The following is a 19,498-nucleotide window of genomic DNA, read 5'->3' as shown; positions in this document are numbered from 1 at the left end:
TTCAGTTGTTGAACCTTTTCTTTAACTCATGCCTAAACATTCCAATTATGGGACAGCATTTTGTCGGGTATCACTGCTGATAATGGCATCCGTTAATACTTTCAGGAATTCCAGACTCCCTTTACTCTGAGTGCTACCTACGTTCAATTGAATATCCATTAAAATCCCTTGTTGATTAAACAAACTTTGTTGGATTTTTCCCTCACTTGTTTGTGAAATAATTCAAATATTCAGCTGTTCAGCCTGTTGTAGTGTTGAAGATTTCTAGTAGTAACTTGGTCTTAGTTTCTCCTGGATGGATATAATGAGAGAAACAGAAGGGAGTTTAAATTGAGTGGTGGATGTGTAAATATGGGAAGAAATAGTAAAAGTACTACACCTGCTGTTAAAACATAAGATTCCTTATTCTCCTTCTACAATCCCTCTACTAATACGGGTATAGCCAACTTAAGTGGAAGAAATACACAATACAATTTTTAATACACCGATCACTCCCCTTCATAATAATGAGGATGAAGCATGACTCAATGATTTCTTTCTAAAATGCAAAAAAATCCTTAAACATAACTTGAACATTAAACTTTACCAGTAACCAATGCAAACCTTCTATTAATTTAATAATGATTCAGTCATATGTAATGAGATATATGCTTTGTTGACCAACTGAAAATAGTTTACTTTGTAACATGGGTAGTTCCTTCTGTCCTGTATTTGTTGTAGCAAGCTCTCTGCTCAGTGAACAGCTATGTAACTGTTATTTCTGCTTCCAAACATTGTTACCAAACTCTGCCAAATTATCACTATTCACTTTTTTAGCAAATGGAGTGTTCCATTACGAGTGACCTTTATGACTGATAGGAAAATATATTGGGCCAAATCTTCCAATGTGTGGCAACAGCATATTTTTTCAATTTAAGTCCTTTTGGATCAATCTTTCCAGAGTTCCATGTTTTTGACCTGGAGTTCCATTTTGTACTTCTTCAGGAATATAGCAGCAGCCTGCTCAGGACGACTTTTTGTGCAGTACAGAATCAATGCTGAAGACCAAACCATGTCGAGCCACGTCCCATTTTTACAGCAGTAATTGCAGTGCTCTGGCTATTAAAGGCCCCAAAACATTTAATTTGATTTGGTTTATTATTACCATATGTACCTAAGTACAGTGAAAAGATAACCTGCTGATAGAAGACAAATATGTAAGGTTAGTAGATGAGGGGGAGTAAGGTTGAAGCTCGGTGGGAGAATGGATAGTGTGGCAGGTGGGTGAGGGCTTGTGTGGCTGAGGTTGCAGGTAAGATGAAGACTGAGGGCACTGCTGGAGTATCATGTGAGGACATGTTTCCTTCTCTGCCTGGATACCCTCTAGCTGCTTGCTTCCTTGAGAGGAAGGTGCACCTAGAGTGACTGTAAAGTCCCTCATCCCACTGCTGCCTCGCTGTTGGTGTTGAACATCAATGGCTAGAGTGATGGAGTACAGATCTATGCATATATCCAGAAAACACTGAGTGTACTGGACCTGGCTCTCTATGACAAACACCAACCTGCCCGTGTCAGTGTCTGCATGGTCAAATGGCATTACAGGACATCTCCAATTTTGGATCCAGTTTCTTGAGTCTCTTTGATATAACTGCCTGCTACTCCTGTGTCAGCCTGAGCATTTTGATGAAGTTATTAATGTTCAACAACACGGGGTCCTCTCGTGCCTTGGGCAGAACAGGTTGCTGGTCTCTGACAGATCTCTGAGTGTCAGCTGTCAGCAGCATTGTTTCCTTGGCCAGCTACAGAGACAGGTCATTGACGTGCACACCAGAAAGTGCTCTCATTTCTGATCTAACTAACGGGCTCAGAGAGGGAATTCAGAAGACAGTCTTACCGCTGCCTCCTCTTAATAGTCTGTGATTTCTTTCTCCGAGGTAGAGGCAGAAGTGTTGGCTGGAAGAGCTACTTTGTTCAGGGAAGAGACTGTGCAGATGTCACTGTTGTATGTAGAAGACAAATGAATAAATTATGAGTGAAATAGGGGTTGAAGCTTGGGCATATTAAGAATACATTTATAGTGCTGCTAAAGTGAGCACTTAACATTGAATCCTGCTTGGTTGGTCTTAGCATCAGGCCTCCATGACCTCAAGGATCCTCTCTCAGTTGGATTGAGGAAATAAATTTCAGAGACTCCACTATCCATCTTGGCTCTCTCTGTGCTACGTTAAACCATTGTCTTCTGCAAGGAAAGAGACTGAGTGAGAAGAAAGTGGCTGACATAGCTGTTAATGTTGGTGAGGGTGGGAAAATGTATTGAGGTGACACAAGTGAGTGAGTAGCAAGTGTAAAGGGCAGGATGGGATAGTAGTATGGGGGAACAGGGTGGATAAAAGTGATTGAGGGAAGACGCTGCATGCAAATATGGTTTACAATATGGAACAAAAATTGTAGAGGATGAGTTTTGGTGAGAGGTGAGTACAATATCAGAGATAGACTAAATGTGAGGTAGCAGAGAGAAGATGATTTCACCTACCCTGGCAGAATGGATAACTAAGAAGATTTATAAATTTATGAAGGGAATAAATAAGATAGAAGCAGGGAGGCTGTTTTCACTGGTAGGTGAAACTAGAACTAGTGAGCATCGCCTTAAAATAAGGGGGAGTAGATTTAGGACTCAGTTGAGGATGAACTTCTTCACCCAAAGGGTTGTGAATCTGTGGAAATCCCCCCCAGTGAAGCAGTTGAGGCTACATCGTTGAACGTTTTTAAGGCGAAGACAGATTTTTGAACACCAGAGGAATTAAGGGTTATGAAGAGCGGGCAGATAAGTGGAACTGAGTCCATGAAAAGATCAGCCAAGACCTTATTGAATGGCAGAGCAGGCTCAACGGGCTAGATGGCCTATTCCTGCTCCTATTTCTTATGTTACTATTTTAACCTTTATTAAAAAGAGACTGGAGCTTAAAAGTAAACGTGGCAGAGTGGGTCAGTGGTTAGCACTACTGACTCACAGTGCCAGAGATCCAGGTTTGATCCAGCTCAGGCGACTAATTATATGCAGTTTACACATTCTCCCCATGTCTGTATGGTTTTCCTTTGGGTACTCCAGCTTGCTCTCACAGACCAAAGTTATGCAGGTCAGGTGGAGTGGCCATGCTAATTTACCCATAGTGTCCAAGGATAGGCAGATTAAGTGGATTAGCCATGGGAAATTCAGGATTACAGGAGTAGTCTGGGGAGTAGGTCTGGGTGGGATGTTCTTCGGAGAGTCAGTGTGGACTCAAAGGGCCAAATGGCCTGCTTCCATACTGTAGGGATTATATGATGCTATTAATTGATACTGCAGTTATAGGAACAGCCCACACCTGGTGTAATGTGCACATTTTTTTTCTCCTATCCTGCTTGAGGAAAGGTATATTTGCCTGAGAAGGAGTATAAGAAAGATTCACTGAACTGGTTCCTGGTGTGAGGAGATTGTCCTGGGCAGAGAGATTGATGGGGTTAAGATTAAAGAATTTAGCATATAGAAGAACAAGGAGTGACCTCTTTGAAACATACAGCTTTTTAAAGGGGTTGACAGGATAGATGTTAGGAGTATGTTTCCTTTAATTGGGGAAATCTAGAATTAGCTGGTCACTAACTCAGAATAAGAGATTGGTCATTTAGGATTGACATGGGGACAAACACCTTCATCCAAAGGTTTCTAAGCCTTTGACATTCTGAACTCAGAAAACTGTGACTGTTCAGTCATTGAGTGTACTCCGGTCAGAGATCAATAGATATTGTAAACTAAAGGAATCGAGAATAGTGACCGAATAAAGATCAGCTATAATCTTAGTGAATGGCTCAATTCAGCTTCTATTTCTCCAGTTTCTTTATTCTGAGCTCTGAAAATATGTGCAGCCTCCATCATTGATATCTTTATGGTCATTTTCTGCCCAAATTATGAGTGCTGAATCATCAAATTTCTCAGTTGCTGTCAGCACAGCTTTAAGAGAATCACACAAATACTGCGTACTACCTACATGAAATCCCTTTAAAATAAAATACCCATATTAAAAGTATGTAGATTTATTAATTTGCACTTTGAACCACAAGAACAATCAAAGCAATAGGGAGGGTGGAAATCCTCCTTTAATGAGATTGTCAATTTTCTTCTTGATTAATAACTAGCCAATGAAAGAGCACACCCTGAAATAACAAAAGGCACATAGCCCAGTGCTTTCATTTGGAGTTGTTAATTATGGAGAAAAGCAAATGTTCTACTGGTTTTCATTAAGGCAAAAATTGTGGGCCCACAGTATTAAAAAGAAATTTTTGATACAAGAATGATGCAAATATATCAGAAATAAATTACTTCTCATTGTAATTTTTGAAATAGTTATTATTACTGATGTAAGTCTTGGTACATGTGATTATAAGCTTCATGGCAATCATCACATACTCCAGTATTGGTTTGAATTTCCAGAAAGTATGTTAAATACTCAAGTGGTTTTAGATTTATTCTGTTTGACACTATGTCCAGAGTGGCAAGTTATGTATATGGACAATCCTGGTACAAATTAATAATCTAATTCCCCATAAAATGAAATGATTGATTGTTCTTCATTCCTCTCTATGTGTTGTGTTTGTGTTATCAACTATTTTTAATACTACACCTCTAGAGTTTCCTTATTTTCTGTGCCATTGTTGCCTTTAGATCATTGTGGATGGTACCAGAAATGGTCAGCATTATTTCAAATGTGAATCTTAGCAGGTTTCAGAAAGATGAAACTTTAAACTCATCCATGTGCAAGTGAACAGTACACTCGTGTGATGGGAAATTATATCTGGTTTGGCCAACCAGGGGGAGGAAAAAACAATGGAAAAATAGGCAGTAATACTTGGAAATCAATGTATTGGGCATGTCAGAGTGCTATTTTGAAATATACAAAATGAGTTAGACCAGAGATAGTCCTGGCAATGATGGAGTCAGAGATAACACAGTGTAGAGCTGGAGGAACACAGCAGGCCAGACAGCATCAGAGGAACAGGAAAGTTGGCATTTCGGGTCGGGATCCTTCTTCCCCTGGCCTGCTGTGTTTCTCCGGCTCTACACTGTGTTAACTATGAGTTAGATCAGGATGTGTTGACCACATATCTTGTTAGCTTTTCCTTCTGGTTAGCTACTTGATTGGATTCTTAGATGCCGAGTGGAGAATTAAGGTGCTGCCTATAATTGAACAAATTTATTGGTGTTATGTGTTTCATGGACTGGGATCTAAAGCCACAATTGTATTCTGGGTTGTTCCTGGTCTTCCACTTAGGAGTACATGCTGTATGTGCCTTTGAGGTACATGGACACCAAAGTCCCCAGTAGTTTGGTCAGTGTTCAAGTCTTTCTTATGTTTCATTTGTCCTGATGTTCCATCTATCTGGTTGGTGGATTGATATCAGATGTGTGAATAAAAGCTGATGATTCCCAGAATGACTGGCATAATTTTAACTATTTTCTTGCTTTTATTTTACTATTCATTAAGAATGAGATGATCAGTGTTGCTCCTGGTTCTTTTTCCACATCTTGGAGCTCAGCAAATCGCAGGGAATAGTAGGTGAGGCAACATGGGACGGCATCATTATCCTGCATCTGGAGTGAACTTAACTATCCCTGACATTGACCTTGTGGTCATATTCTTGTGAATACCCATGATCTCTGCATGGCAGTTACAGAACCATGAGGCAGAGCAGTATCCTCTGCAGAGTGGACCAAGTCCACTGGAGCAGGTTTACCTTTTTTTTTGCTTTTTAACTGGTGTTGATAAGATGAGGCTGTAAAGAACACTTTTACTTTTTGGACTATGGACTTAAAAATGGGAAAAGTTACTGCTTTAAAACAAGGGCACGTGGAAGAATATGTTGTAGTTTTAATAAAGGTAAAACAAATTATTGGAAATCATTTTGTTTGTAACTACAATGAGGCTTTACTCAAGCACTAGGGGAAGGAGGCTAAACAGTTCAGCTCTACCGGTGTGTGTCCAGGACAGTTTTGTCCAGTGACAGACTTTTAATTTGTTTTTCCATCCAGGAGCAGCTGTGTATATTCAGGATAATAAAAAACTTCTTGATTGGTTTCTAGAAGAATTGCTATAGCTTTCAATTTGGACAATACAGCAAAAACATCTAGCCTGTGATGAAGAAAATATTTCTTTTTTCCTTTCAATGGGTGGAAAAGTAAAAGGTCATTCCAAAACCTAGCTTCTCTCTCTACAAATTTCCTTCTTGAAAAGAAAAAGGTAAAACCGACTTTAGGCACACTTGGAGGGTAAATCTTCATCCAACAAATGAAAGGTTGAGAATTGTTCTGTCTACAACCTCATGTCCTTGACAAACAGTACAACAGAATTGGATCGAAACTGAAGGATAACAACTCATTGATGCCTGTAACTGGACTCGTGCCAGAACTATGCTTCTTTTTTTTTGTTTCTTCCCCAACTGCATTATTCATGTTTTTCTGTATCTGTTTGTATGTATATGGCAATTTTTTATAGGCATAGAATTTAAGTAGTAATGAGTTATAAGCTAGGAACTTGTGGGGTTTTCTTTCCTGCCAGGGGGTTTTGCAGGTTCCTTTTTCTCAAACTGAACACTTCTTTCTTTGGTCTATATTAGTTATCTCACCAAAAATGGTACTTTGAAATATTTTGACATAGGTTCCTTACTGGGCAATATGTTCTAATATTTAAGTAAGACAAATGCTATATTAATGTTATAGATGGGTTGACTCAATCTAGTTTTGTTAGGCTCCAGAGACTGCTGACCTGAATACTTAACAGTAAAGCCACTTCCAAGTTTTGGCACGAAAAAATACATCAAAGACAAATCTGTGGAAACAAATACAGTTTCTTAGTGTTGAAAGAAACAATGAAGGAAGAGGGAGAATCATGTGGTTTATGATATTCTTGAGAAATGCAACCTTACCGTATCAAGTGACAACTGGGGAGGCATTACAATTTTTCTTGGTAATTTTTCACAGATGCATTCTGTTATAAAGCTCCAAAATCCCTCAGCTAATCGACTTAATGTGTGTAATACAATTAAAACCATCAGTTGCATCCCCCTTTCAATGTTGTCCTGTGCTCTCTAAAAGGCACTAACTTGTTTTGGGTATGTTCCCCTTGGTGTCAGTTCTTAATCAATATGCCATCCAAGTCATTCCACCTCATGTTTGTGCCTGGACTATGATTTCTAAATGGTTATCTGACTTTAGAGGGTATAACAGCTAAGTCCAATCTTAGTTCTCATACTTTTGTTAAGAAATCATTGGTAAGTCAGGAATGGGAATACTTATCGATTTCCCCCATCCTTATCATAAGAATATTGACACACACTCAAATCAATTGCCTTAACACAGCACAGAAATCATTGTGGTCCATACTGTACAATACAATATTAGGCTGTGCAGTTGTCGAACAGCTATCATGGGACTTTCTATGTAAGTGCAGAAGCTATAAGATTTATACTCCAGCATGTTGGCAGTGGGGAAAATATGTTAACGCACATGAAAATGTTACGGGTACTCTGCTAGTAATTTTCCAAGTATATATTGATGACAAGTGAGTATCCTATCACCAAGTCAAACTGATTTCAGGATAATCAACATAAGAGGACATCCTTCATAGGTTCTCAATGGGATCAGCTAGCTGGCTTAGCAAACGGAGGTGAAACAACACATTGACAAATTTCATCTTCTTAATTCATACTAGCATAAATGCTTATGTTTGTATTCATTCTAAATGTGGACATCACTGGAAGACCATAATTAATTGCCATTCCTAGTCACCTTTGTAAGGGTAATTATGAGTTTTCTTGGTGAACCTCAGCAATCCGTATGTTTTGCAGTAATTTGATACAATTTCAGACAGTTAGGAGCCAAGTTACCTTAAATTCTTCATTTGAAGTGTGCACAGGGTTAGTTTACGTGTGCAGTGTCTTTTTTTATGCCTGCTGCTTAAACGCTCAATGAGTTGAAGGAGACAACTTGTATGTGGCCTAAGTGGAAATTTTCATTTTGCAGTTTGGCACCAAGGTGAACAATATACAGGGAACATTGATCAAAAGTATATTTATATGGCCCTAGAATCACATACTGACCAGAGTGGGTATGACATCTATAAGCTGTTGGTTTTTAGGAGAGTCTGGCAGCAACAAGGTAATTACATTTGTATTTCTGGATTTACCTTAAAACTGAAATTGTCTAATTGCTTTGTTTGGATTTTAACTCAGCTTCTCTGCATTAATCCTATATCACAATCACTGAACTCCTGTATCTCTGTATAAAAGCAAACAAATACTCCCCTGGCTCTCCAAAAGTAATCGTACTGGTTACATATTGCTGTCTGTGTTGTGTAGATATATTATTATGTATCAGAACAAAGAGCTGAACTTCAGTGTTTCAGTCAGGAACATTTCACAGATGCACTTGATAAAGTGTAATATATAACTGAGCCTGCAGGAACTGGAGGACTTCTTCTGTATGAGTACCCTGACAGAATTAAACAAGACAGCGTTCTCAGTTCTTCAATCTTAAAAATGTAATTATTCAAACATCATGGAATTTTTACCACTACATCAATGCCAGTGGTAGAAATAATTTCTTTAATTAGAATTCTAACTATTGGCCAGGTCCTATGTATTATCTTTTTTAAGTGCAACAATCCGAAGGTAGCTATCAACATTAAGTACAATTTTATATTTAATGACGAAGCTGAGTTCTTGGAAATCTGAAAAATATTCCATAAATAACATTTCAAAATTGCTGTCTTCTGTGCCAATAAATTTTGTATGCTTCTACTTCTACTCAAAATATTATTACCAATGGATATTCAAGATTTAGAGAGAACAACACAAATGATAATGTGTCATCTTAGATTTTTCAATCACTTTATAGCTTTCACGCAGTTTGTCTGAAGATGCATTTTACTATTCACAGACCTCACACTTACTAAATGTATTTCAACTTCTGCTGATTTAAACAACTTGCATTATTGCTCAGGGTTTCTGTCAGCACAAAAATACAGAAGGACTTTCAGTCTGGGAATATTCACTCATTTAACTGGCAGTGTCTTATTCAGTAGCAATTATTATATGTTTTCTGCTTCAAAACAAAAGTTGGCAGATAACATTAGACAAAGAATGCTTGCATTTCAGAGCATTAGTGGGAATGATCTACATTTTATTTCATGCTTCCTACAACTCATGATTCTTTTTTATTGTCCTAAGATTAGCCTATTTAGTTTTAATCATTTCCAAGGAGGGTCGATGGAGACTATAATATAGTCAGACTGTCTCCATTTCACAACTTGTCAATTGCAGCAGTCTTGGTACACCAACCAGAAATGAAGCCATTAAAATATTGTTAAAGGGAGTTGATTAGGTGCATTTTAACTGGCAATGGTACATAAAACATATATTTCTAATTTATAGTTATCACCATATATTTCCCTCAAAGGGCAGGAAAGAAATTTTCAATACCTTAAGTAAAAGTAATGTATTAGAGTGAGAGAAAATAAATAACATTTTAAAAATGCAAGCTTAAAACACCATTTGGATGAAAAATAAAACTCACTGCGGTATAATTAAAGTCAAAGGTTATTTGTGTGGAATGCATGATGTCGACTCAAGTAACATGTAGAGAAAGTGCTGCTATGACTAAGGTTGGAGAGGTCCATTGATTCCATTCCTGGTCTCTCATTTCCACTGGTCATAGCAAGGTTTCAATTTTAGCAGGGCAATGATATAATTAATTACGTAGGCTCAGGCTATATTTAGTTTAGTTTTAGAAACATGTTAACTGTGTTTCCTTAGTTAACAAATAATAACTTGCCTTTTTTTTCTATCCAAAACAAGGCTGGAAAGCTCATTGACAAAAAGATTTAGACGAGGCAAATACACATAAAACTAACCTTCCTAAACGCTATTACACACATAAAAATTTGAGGAAAGGCAAAAACACTAAAACTCTGTCAAGTATTATCTTTAAGTACTGTGCAAGCAACAATTTAACTCCGGAGAAAAGGATTATTCATGAATTGTCCAGAATAGTATTCTGTTCTCAAAATTAGGTGCATACACACACTTTTGACACTGAGAAATCTTGCTAGGTCTGGTATAAACAACATAATTATCTTTCTTGACACAGCAAGTTAGGTTTGTAACCTTCTTTAGGAATCCACCACAAGTGGTGAAGATGAATTGCAGTATGTTTTCAGCATATATCTTCTAATGAGAAGAGTTGCAGAGCAAAACAGAGATGCAAAAGATTGTTGGTCCTCAGGCATTTCATATTTTCTCTGATTTTCTGGATCAAAATTCAATAGTTTTATTTTATCTACAAACATGACATCTCTTTGAAAGTCTTGTGGATCAGATATCTTCAACTGTAATTATATTTCTTGCAGACACAACATTGTTTTTGATGTATCTAGTGTCTTTTTCTCTTGCAAAATTTCCTTGTCAATGGCTCAAGATAAATATTTAGTTAGGTTCTGTCAATGTTATTAGAAGTAAATATTTGGATCGCTCATCCTCATAGCATTAGATCCATATGAAGTGTGTGCTTCCGAGTGTTAATGAGACAACATTCCACAGCAGAGGTAGTAGGAACTGCAGATGCCGGAAAATCCGAGACAGCAAGCTGCATAGCTGGATGAACACAGCAGGCCAAGCAGCATCACAGGAGCAGAAAGGCTTTTTTTTCTTGACGTTTTGGGCCTAGATCCTTCATCAGAAATGGGGGAGGGGAAGGGGGTTCTGAAATAAATAGGGAGAGAGAGGGAGGTGGATAGAAGATGGATAGAGGAGAAGATAGGTGGAGAGAAAACAGATAGGTCAAAGAGGTGGGGATGGAGCCAGTAAAGGTGAGTGTAGGTGGGGAGGTAGGGAGGAGATAGGTCAGTCCAGGGAGGATGGACAGGTCAAGGGGGTGGGATGAGGTTAGTAGGTAGGAAATGGGGGTGCGGCTTGAGGTGGGGTTTTTTTTTGACGTTTTGGGCCTGCCTGCTCCTGTGATGCTGCTTGGCCTGCTTTGTTCATCCAGCTCTGCACCTTGTTGTCTCGAACATTCCACAGCATTTTGGAGGCAGACGAGTTCCTGGAGCAGATGAATGAAGAGGATAATCACTTCATTGGATTTTGGAAGTTGAAAAGTGGTGAAGGGAAATTTAATTACCATTGGCAGGGTAAATAGGAAGAAACAAGTAGGGTAGAAATAGGATCATCTATAAGGCAGGATTTTTCTAATAGCTGTAAGTTTCTTATTCTTTTTAGGTACCAGTGAAATGGAAAGGAATGGCAACGCAGAGGGAGGGAAAATAATGGCACTGAAGATTGACTGGTTACCCACAATATATACTGCAATAATTGACGTGGTAATTATGAGGAATTCTACAGTTGAGGATTGGGGATTGATACATTATTTTACAAGCATGATCCTGAGTCTTGAATGTTACATTGCTTCCTGTGTACCAGTGATAAGTACACCAAGGACTGAACACCAATGTCCCGGAAAAGGTGAACAGGCAGCCTCAATGGGGTGATTTCTGTGGGAATCAATTAAGGCAGATAGGTTCCACATTCTGCAAAGGCATATCATTTAAAATTAAGGAGCAAAATTCCCAGGTTGGGGTAATCTTTGGATTACTCAGTGTCACCAATTTGATTAAACAGTGTAAGAAAGGAAAGAAGCATCAATGAACATTGGAAGGGGAAATGGACTAGGGCAGAGTTTTATGGCATTGGGAATGATTTTGGGGACCAGGTGAAATGCTCTTCATTTGAACCAGATAGATTCTCATGTCTTTGTGCAGAGGCTAACTGGGAGTAAAAAGTACTGATTAGAGAAATGGAAATGACAGGGGAATAAACATCACAATAGGCTAAAAAGTGTGAGATAAAGATTAATATGACATATTGGCAATTTTGGGAAAGTGTGCCAAGTAAGATTTCTCTTTTCAAATACATTTCACATTTGATATAAAACAATTAAGTTAGAAACATAAATTCAGTTTTAAAAATCAAGCTTTTTAAAAATCAGATTTCAGCCATTGCAGGGATCTCACTACAAGACTGGCATGATTGTGAGATATATTTTCTAGGCTTAGAAAACATTTACCAAGGACAAAGAAATTTGGAAAGGAGGGGGAGTCGAAATATTGATTAAAGGTGCAATTTCAGCAAAAGAAACCAGGGCTTTTGGAAAGAGTAATCAGGCAGTGAATACATTAAACTAAGAGTGAAGGATAAACAAAGGATGCAAAATTGAATAGGAGCTTCTAACATTCTGATGGTAGCAATGTAGTAGGAATATATATCTGTTGAGGTCAGGGAAATGTAGTCACAATTATGTGGTATAATTGGAGTATAATTTTCACCTCGACATGAGGCAGGCAGTACAGATCAAGGAGTCAATGCATTTGGAATAGTTCTGTAATATAATATATTTTAGAATTAGAAAGATCAAGAACATACTAGATTTAGTGATGAGTGCCATACAAGAATTAGTTACCAGTCTAAGGTAGCAGGTTGCAAAGAGTGACAATAGTCTGATTGCATTTAATGTTAGGTTATAGAGGATGAGTCATAAATCAAGGTTTTAAATTTCTGTAAGGCAAACAAGAAAGGAATAAGAGAATTGAATGAATTAACCCACAGAAAAACAGGCCAAACAGATAATGTGTATAATTACGAGTAGGAAGTCTTCAAAGTAAGTATCTGGTACTGTATAAAACTATAAAGAGGCCTAAGCTCCATTGTGAAATTCATCTGCCATCATTAACAAGTAGAAGTATGAGACATTATCAAGTTGATAAAGGTTAACATCAAAGCAAGGAAAGGTGAAAGCCCAGTAGATGTGGTAGCTCTCAACTACAAGAGAGGGATACAGAAAATAAATGCGTTATGCCTTGAGGTCAGTATGTCGGTATATCTTTATGGCACATTCTCATGATATGATCATTCTCCCATAGCATGAGATCTGAGGGTATAAAAATCACAAACTTCACCTAATGCTGGGATCACTTGAAGCTCAACATGCTACTAGTAGCATGCTTTTCAGTTGTAATATAGTAGATTAATTTTAACTCAGACACTTTTGGCCTGTGAATGTAAATATTGTGCATAATAGTTAGTTATAAAAAATAGCTCTGCTACAAATTTACAATAGCAGGATATTTGTTCACATTTTCTGGATGATAACATAAGCATTGCCACATGAGGTAAAATACCCTACTGGAGGCAAACTCAACAAAAATAAGATGTCCAAAAACAAATATAAAAACAATTTGCAAGGCAAAGCAACAGTCAGGTTTCATAAATAAACATATTACGAGACAGAGTGGTAAAGGGTAATGTAGATGTATTAAAGACTAACACAGTTTTTTTTTCATTTCTGCAGAGAAAAACAATGGCAAAGTATCAAAGGAAATAAAAAAAACAAACTGGTTAACTTAATGAAGCTATTACAAGTTATTAAAAATGGTAATGGAAAAATGATGTCAAACACATTTTTATAATCCAGCTTTATCAGTTAATTGCGAGAATTTTGAATTTTTCATCAGAAACTGAAAACTTAGACTTATGAGTGAACTAGTTTCAGTGTAAATTTGTGGTGAGAAGATCACATCTGACTCATCTAGTTAAGTACTTTGATGACATTACTAATATGACAATTAACAGGGAATGAATAGATGTTATCAGTAAGGGCTTCCAGTAAATATTTAATATAATTCTGCACTAATTATTACAAAAAGCAAAGGAGCGCAGAATTAGAGCTGGCCTTATTACATGGCTTTGGTTGGGATGTAGAAAACAAGGTGTAAGAATTAAAATAAAAGTTCTCTGATTAATGAGATGTGACAAGTTAAATGCCCCAGGGATGATAATGGAGTTTCACTTTGTCATCATTGGAATGATCAATTGTTCGCTGTTCAACTATATGCGTCTGGAATCTGTTTTGTATTTACTGTTTGAGTGTTTAGTAAATGAACGGTTTTTTTGTATTTATTCATGGGATATAAATGTTATTGGTTCAGCCAGCATTTATTTCCCATCCCTAAATGCCTTTGAGAAGGTGATGTGCACTGGCTCCTTGAATTGCTGCAGTCCTTGGAGTGCAGAAACATCCACAGTGCCATTAGGGAGGGAATTCCAGGATGTTAATTCAGCAACATTAAAGGAACAGTAATATTTTACCTAGTCAGGATGGTGATTTGCTTGGAGGGGAACTAGAAGTTGTTGCCCTTGTTCTTCTAGAGGGCAGAGGTTATGCATTTGAATGATGCTGCTGAAGGAGCCTTGGTGAGTTGAACTGAGAAAGATAAACTAAATTGTTGGTAAGGAGCTGTAAGAATGAGAGCAGATATTTTAAAGCATTGAATAAAACTCCTGAGCCACACGTATCTCTGAAACAAAGCATAAAAATCATACTTTAATATTTAAAATCATATTTCATATTTAAGTTAGGAGGCATGGTGTAGCTGGGAGCAGAAATTTGCAGTATGTGAGAGCCTGACTAAACAACCGGACAATGCTATCAGAAAAACAGTTCACAGTGACTCGCATGAGATCTGCCACCATGGATCCAGGACAGACTATAATGAAAGATTCAGAACCCATGAGCAGAAAGGCAACTACAGATCCATGGTCACAAAGCATGAGAAATTGTACAGATACAAAAAGTAATGAAAAAAAATGCACTTTGGCCTTTTTCTCAAGGAGTTTGGGAAACGGATGTGAGAGCATAAACAGGAGTAGGATTAGCAATAAGGTCCCATGAGGCAATCAACAAAATCATAGCTGAACCTTTGTATCAAATTCACTTTCCTGCCCTCTTCCCCATGTCCCTCGATTCTCTCTAGTGCCTCTCATTCCATTTTAATTTAGCCTCTTTCTCTATTCCGACCCTCTCTTTATTTTTTTTTATTATTGTTACCTTGCCCCTGGTGTGCAGTGCTTGCAATTTGTCATTTGTTTTAATTTGTTAACTGGGCAATTTGGTGATCGGTTTATAAACATAAATAAAAGAGCAAGTAGGAGGGGTCTTGTGTGACAGTGGTAATGTCGCTATGTTTGGGCTACGATGCCAGTGGTGAAATCCCACCTTCTCCAGAGGTGTGTAATAACATCCCTGAACAGGTTGATTCGGAAAATATCTAAGAGCAAAAAGAAGCTCTTAAGTCTGAGTTTAAGTGTCATCTGCCTCAGAGCATATCTGAACAAAGTGATTAAAAATATTCAAGACCTGAGTTTTAATTTAGTATCTTCCCCTTTTCTGATTTTAATTGTTACACTGACCCTGGTGGGTAGATTTATCGTAATTTCTTAATTGCCTTTGTTAATTTGGAGTTGGTTGTTAAAATAAAAGAGCTGAGTACCTGGGGCTGGGGTGCATAACAAACCCACCAACTCCATTTAAATTTAGTTCCCTTCTCTATTTCCACCCATTTGTTTCACTTTATTTTATTATTTTTACACAGCTCCTGGTGGGTAGTTGTTGTAATGTGTTAATTGACTATTTTTTGTGCAATTGTTGCTGGGTTCTGCCTGAATTGGGTTTTGGCTTCTAGACAGGGAAAGTAGATCAGAAGGGAAAGGTGAAAACTGAGATTTGTACTATTTGCAGATTAACAATAAAACCTTCCAGGTCTTTTGCTACCTAATTTGATATATGGATATCAGTGTATAAAACATTGCATTCCTCAACTGGGGGAAATATCCTCTCAGCAGCTATCCTGTCAAGCCAAACAAGAAAAATCATTTATCTTTCAATGAGACTCCTCTCGTGCTTCTAAAACTGAGAGAATATATTGACTATGAGCAAGTTATTTTCAGTTTAATTGGATCCCATCTAGAAACTCCCATTCAATTTTGGGCACTGTGCCTCAGGAAAAACAAATAACTCAAAACTAAATACATTATAGATTCATCATAAATAATTAAAATTATGATGAAACACTGCGTAAACTTGATTTGCATACTTACATCTTCAGAAAGATGAAGAGTGGTTTAATCTTGGTCTCTAAGATGATAAATGGTTCAACTGTACAAGTACTGTATCTATCAATGTCAATTGTATGGACAGGCAGATTGACCATGTGACCCCCACTAACTTCCCTCTCAACATCTCCCAGACAGAAATCCAGCAACCCATAATGACATCACACTGGGGCCTTAATTGTTTCAGGGTGGGCTTCTTTTTCCTGTATTTGGGAGGAAATCCTTCCCTTGAGAGCTCTGTCAATCAGTGGCTCCAGAATTGAGTAGTGGCCACTGCTGTGACTACAAACAGTCCTAAGGAAGAAGCGAAGATGATTCCTAGGCAGGCTCAGCTGCAGACCCCAGCGAGGGAGTAGGGGGTTCATAGAATAGAATCTCTACAGTGTGGAACCAGGCCATTCGGCCAAAAAATCCATACCGACTCTCCAAACAGCATCCCACCCACACACTGTATCCCTGTAACCCTGCATTTCCCATGGCTAATCCACCTAACCTACGCATCCCTAGACACTATGGGCAATTTAACATGGCCAATCCACTTAACCTGCTCATCCCTAGACATTACGGGCCATTTAACATGGCCAATCCACCTAACCTGCACATGTCTGGACTGTGGGAAGAAACCAGAGCACCTGGAGGAAATGCACACAGACACGGGGAGAATGTGCAAACTCCACACAGGCAGTCACCCGAGGCTGGAGTTGAACCTGGATTCCTAGCACTGTGAGGCAGCAGTGCTAACCACTGAGCCACCGTGCTGCCCCAAGTTAGGAGTTCGGATAGAGAGGCTAGGCTCAGTGGGAGGGTTGAAAGGAGATTGAGATATGCCCCAAATATGACATAGGAGGCTCCCAATTCTTTCTTGCTAACAGCAACCCACACAGTTAAAACCTTGGGGTGTTCACCTTGGCCCCGCCTTATCTTGTTAACTAAACAATTGCCATAAAGGTGGATTGTGCCTTTACGTTGTAGTTAATTGGTCAAAGAATACATTCAAAAAGATTAAGCACAGGCCAGATGGCTTTACCCTCTCTCCGTAATTTGGGGAACAGGTCAGGTGATTGGGCAGAAGTGCAGCTAGCTGGCCACCAGTTTTTAATTCACAAATTCGAACCCACCTTCAAATACTTTGAGGCCCGTAAATTCCAACTGACGATCTTAAAATCAAAGTTAGGTTCTTTAGGAGTGCCACTGAGAAACCTGTCTATCTTACACATGGTCTAGAGATTTTGGAATTCTCTGTCCCCAAAAACTCAAGTTGCTGGATGCATTGAAATGCTAAGGCTGAGGTGAATACGTTTGTTTTAAAAGCATGAAGAGATATGAAACAAAGGCAGGCGCATAAAATTGTAGTACAGATGAGCCACAACCTAACTGAATGACAAAAACTGGCTTGAGAGGGTGAATGACCTTTGTCCTTTCCCTACACAAATAATGAAATGGTTGTCAGTTGACAGGAAGAGCTTGAAAGTATCCGTTGACATAAAACTGCACTTGCTAGCATTAAAATAGCAAAGCTTACATATCTTACATTGGATCAAGCAATAAAATAAAAATTCCACTTTGATATTCTATTTAATGTTTCATTGGCTTAATTACTGCTGACTGTTGACAGGGAGAACAGATGCGATGGCAGATTTGAGAAAGTGATGTTCCAATGTACTCACTCGTATCTCAGACATTGGCCCACCAGGATCAGCTGACCTTGCAGTTGTTTCTGTTAATTCATTTTAAAGAATAGAGCACGCTGTTAGGACTGCTGACCTTTATTGAATGAATTAGATGCCAATGCATTTGTACAATTTACCCTGTGATCTCCCACCTGCAGAAGCCAGTACACCAGCCAAACAAAATCCTCTGTCTGCTTAGGTTGAGTATTCATGGACTGGAAGGCAGGATGTTAGAATTTGATGTTTGTAAAATGATAGGGGGGAATTCTCTAAGTTCTCAGAGTAACCATCATCTAAATAAAAGGTATAACGACACTCTTACCTAATATTCCTGACAGAAGAATTTGATGGAGAAAGGTGTTTCAGACTGAGGATCAGCAGTGAGGGCACAAAGCATTCCGGAAGATGTATCCTGGCTGTAATTTTGAGAGATTAAGTTTTAATTTTTTAAAAATTAATTTTGTTTATATAAGTGGGACCTGTATTTATTGGAACAGCACACCGTTAGAATTTTGTTTTATTCAGGATTAGTTCATAGTTAAGGGGGAATTGTTTGGTTTATTAGTAGTTCTGTTAATTTGCTCACTGTTACAATTGGATAAATAAGTTGTTACTTGTTGATGACAGAGTGAGTGAAAGTATTTTATTTTACTTAACTACTTCTTTATAATCGATTGGGAGGTGAGAGGCTATTTGCTCAGAAATGTTCTAAGAGCAGAAGCTGATAACGAAATAATGAGGGAAACAGGACATCTGGGATCTTAGAGAACTGTGAACAATGGGACATAAGTGTATCTTCTCTGAAAATAAAATTTAACAACTAGGCGATTGAAGAGACAAAGGAGTGAGAATGTGAGGGAAGAACCAGAGTGTGAACTCTGATGTTAATTAGGTATATTAAGAGGAATTTCTTTATCAGTGTCTTTTCACTTATCTGTCTTTTGGGGAATAGTGGAGAGGTGGTGGAAACATTCCTCAGATGATAAAAAAAAATTCAATGGGGTTATGTACGTCCCTTCTGCGATTAACGTGTCCTGATGAGGAACTTCAACTGAGACAACTGGGCCCAAAGAATGAGACAACATCGTTGTACCACAAGATCTCCTAGTAAAAGGAATACAGAGAAGAAAAAAAAGTGGATTAGTAGACAGATTGAAAGAGACAAGATGGAAAAATTCCAGAGAAAAAAATGTATTAAAAATGAAAACTTTAAAATCTTTAACAACAATTCACTTCATGAAAGAATCAGTTAGCACACTTTTCATTGTTCACTTTCTGGATAAGAGACGGTGGTTGACAATTATTCATAACCATCATAATGTTAGAAGGGTACTTATGCTGTAAATCATTTGTTTTATGGGCAATGATTGTACAAATGCTGCAACTTAACAAAAAAACACAAGAAGGTTAGAGGCAAGTTGTTTTCTTTGTGAGGCTAATGGTTTAGTTATGCAAATCAGCCAGTAGCTTTTGGCATTGCATTAATAGGTGAAATCTCATCACATAGCTGAATGATTTGCAAATGATTAGCAGCAAGCATTATTCATGCAATGTTATTTTCCAGTAAGTTCTGTGCCTTGAACTAATTATACAGGCATTACAATTATACTCTTTAATGAAAAGGTTTCCAGTGACAATACTTTATTAATTTCCATGTTGGCTAGCTGCAGAGGCAGAATGTGCTGAAATAGCCTGCTCAAAACTCCTTAACATAAGATAAATTATCACTGTGTTAGCAAACATGTTTCTGTTTGCTAGCTTAACATGTTGAAAAGCAGAAATCTTCTCATTATTTTTCTCTCTACTTCTGGCAATTGATT

The 19,498-nt window shown here is 38.0% G+C and overlaps 1 long non-coding RNA gene across 1 annotated transcript; it reads right to left on the bottom strand.

Annotated features, from left to right (window-relative positions):
- Positions 1–200: 200 nt before the first annotated feature.
- On the bottom strand, positions 201–18,149 carry LOC125482962. Its single transcript, XR_007261968.1, has 3 exons — positions 18,001–18,149; positions 14,206–14,353; positions 201–291 (listed from the first exon to the last, which is right to left on the bottom strand). It is a non-coding gene; the product is annotated as an uncharacterized LOC125482962 (long non-coding RNA).
- Positions 18,150–19,498: the final 1,349 nt, after the last annotated feature.

The sequence above is a fragment of the Rhincodon typus genome, chromosome 4, assembly GCF_021869965.1.
Source record: "Rhincodon typus isolate 14 chromosome 4, sRhiTyp1.1, whole genome shotgun sequence".
Taxonomy (NCBI): domain Eukaryota; kingdom Metazoa; phylum Chordata; class Chondrichthyes; order Orectolobiformes; family Rhincodontidae; genus Rhincodon; species Rhincodon typus.
Note: the sequence above shows the minus strand (reverse complement) of the source record. Positions and strands in the feature narration are given on the sequence as shown.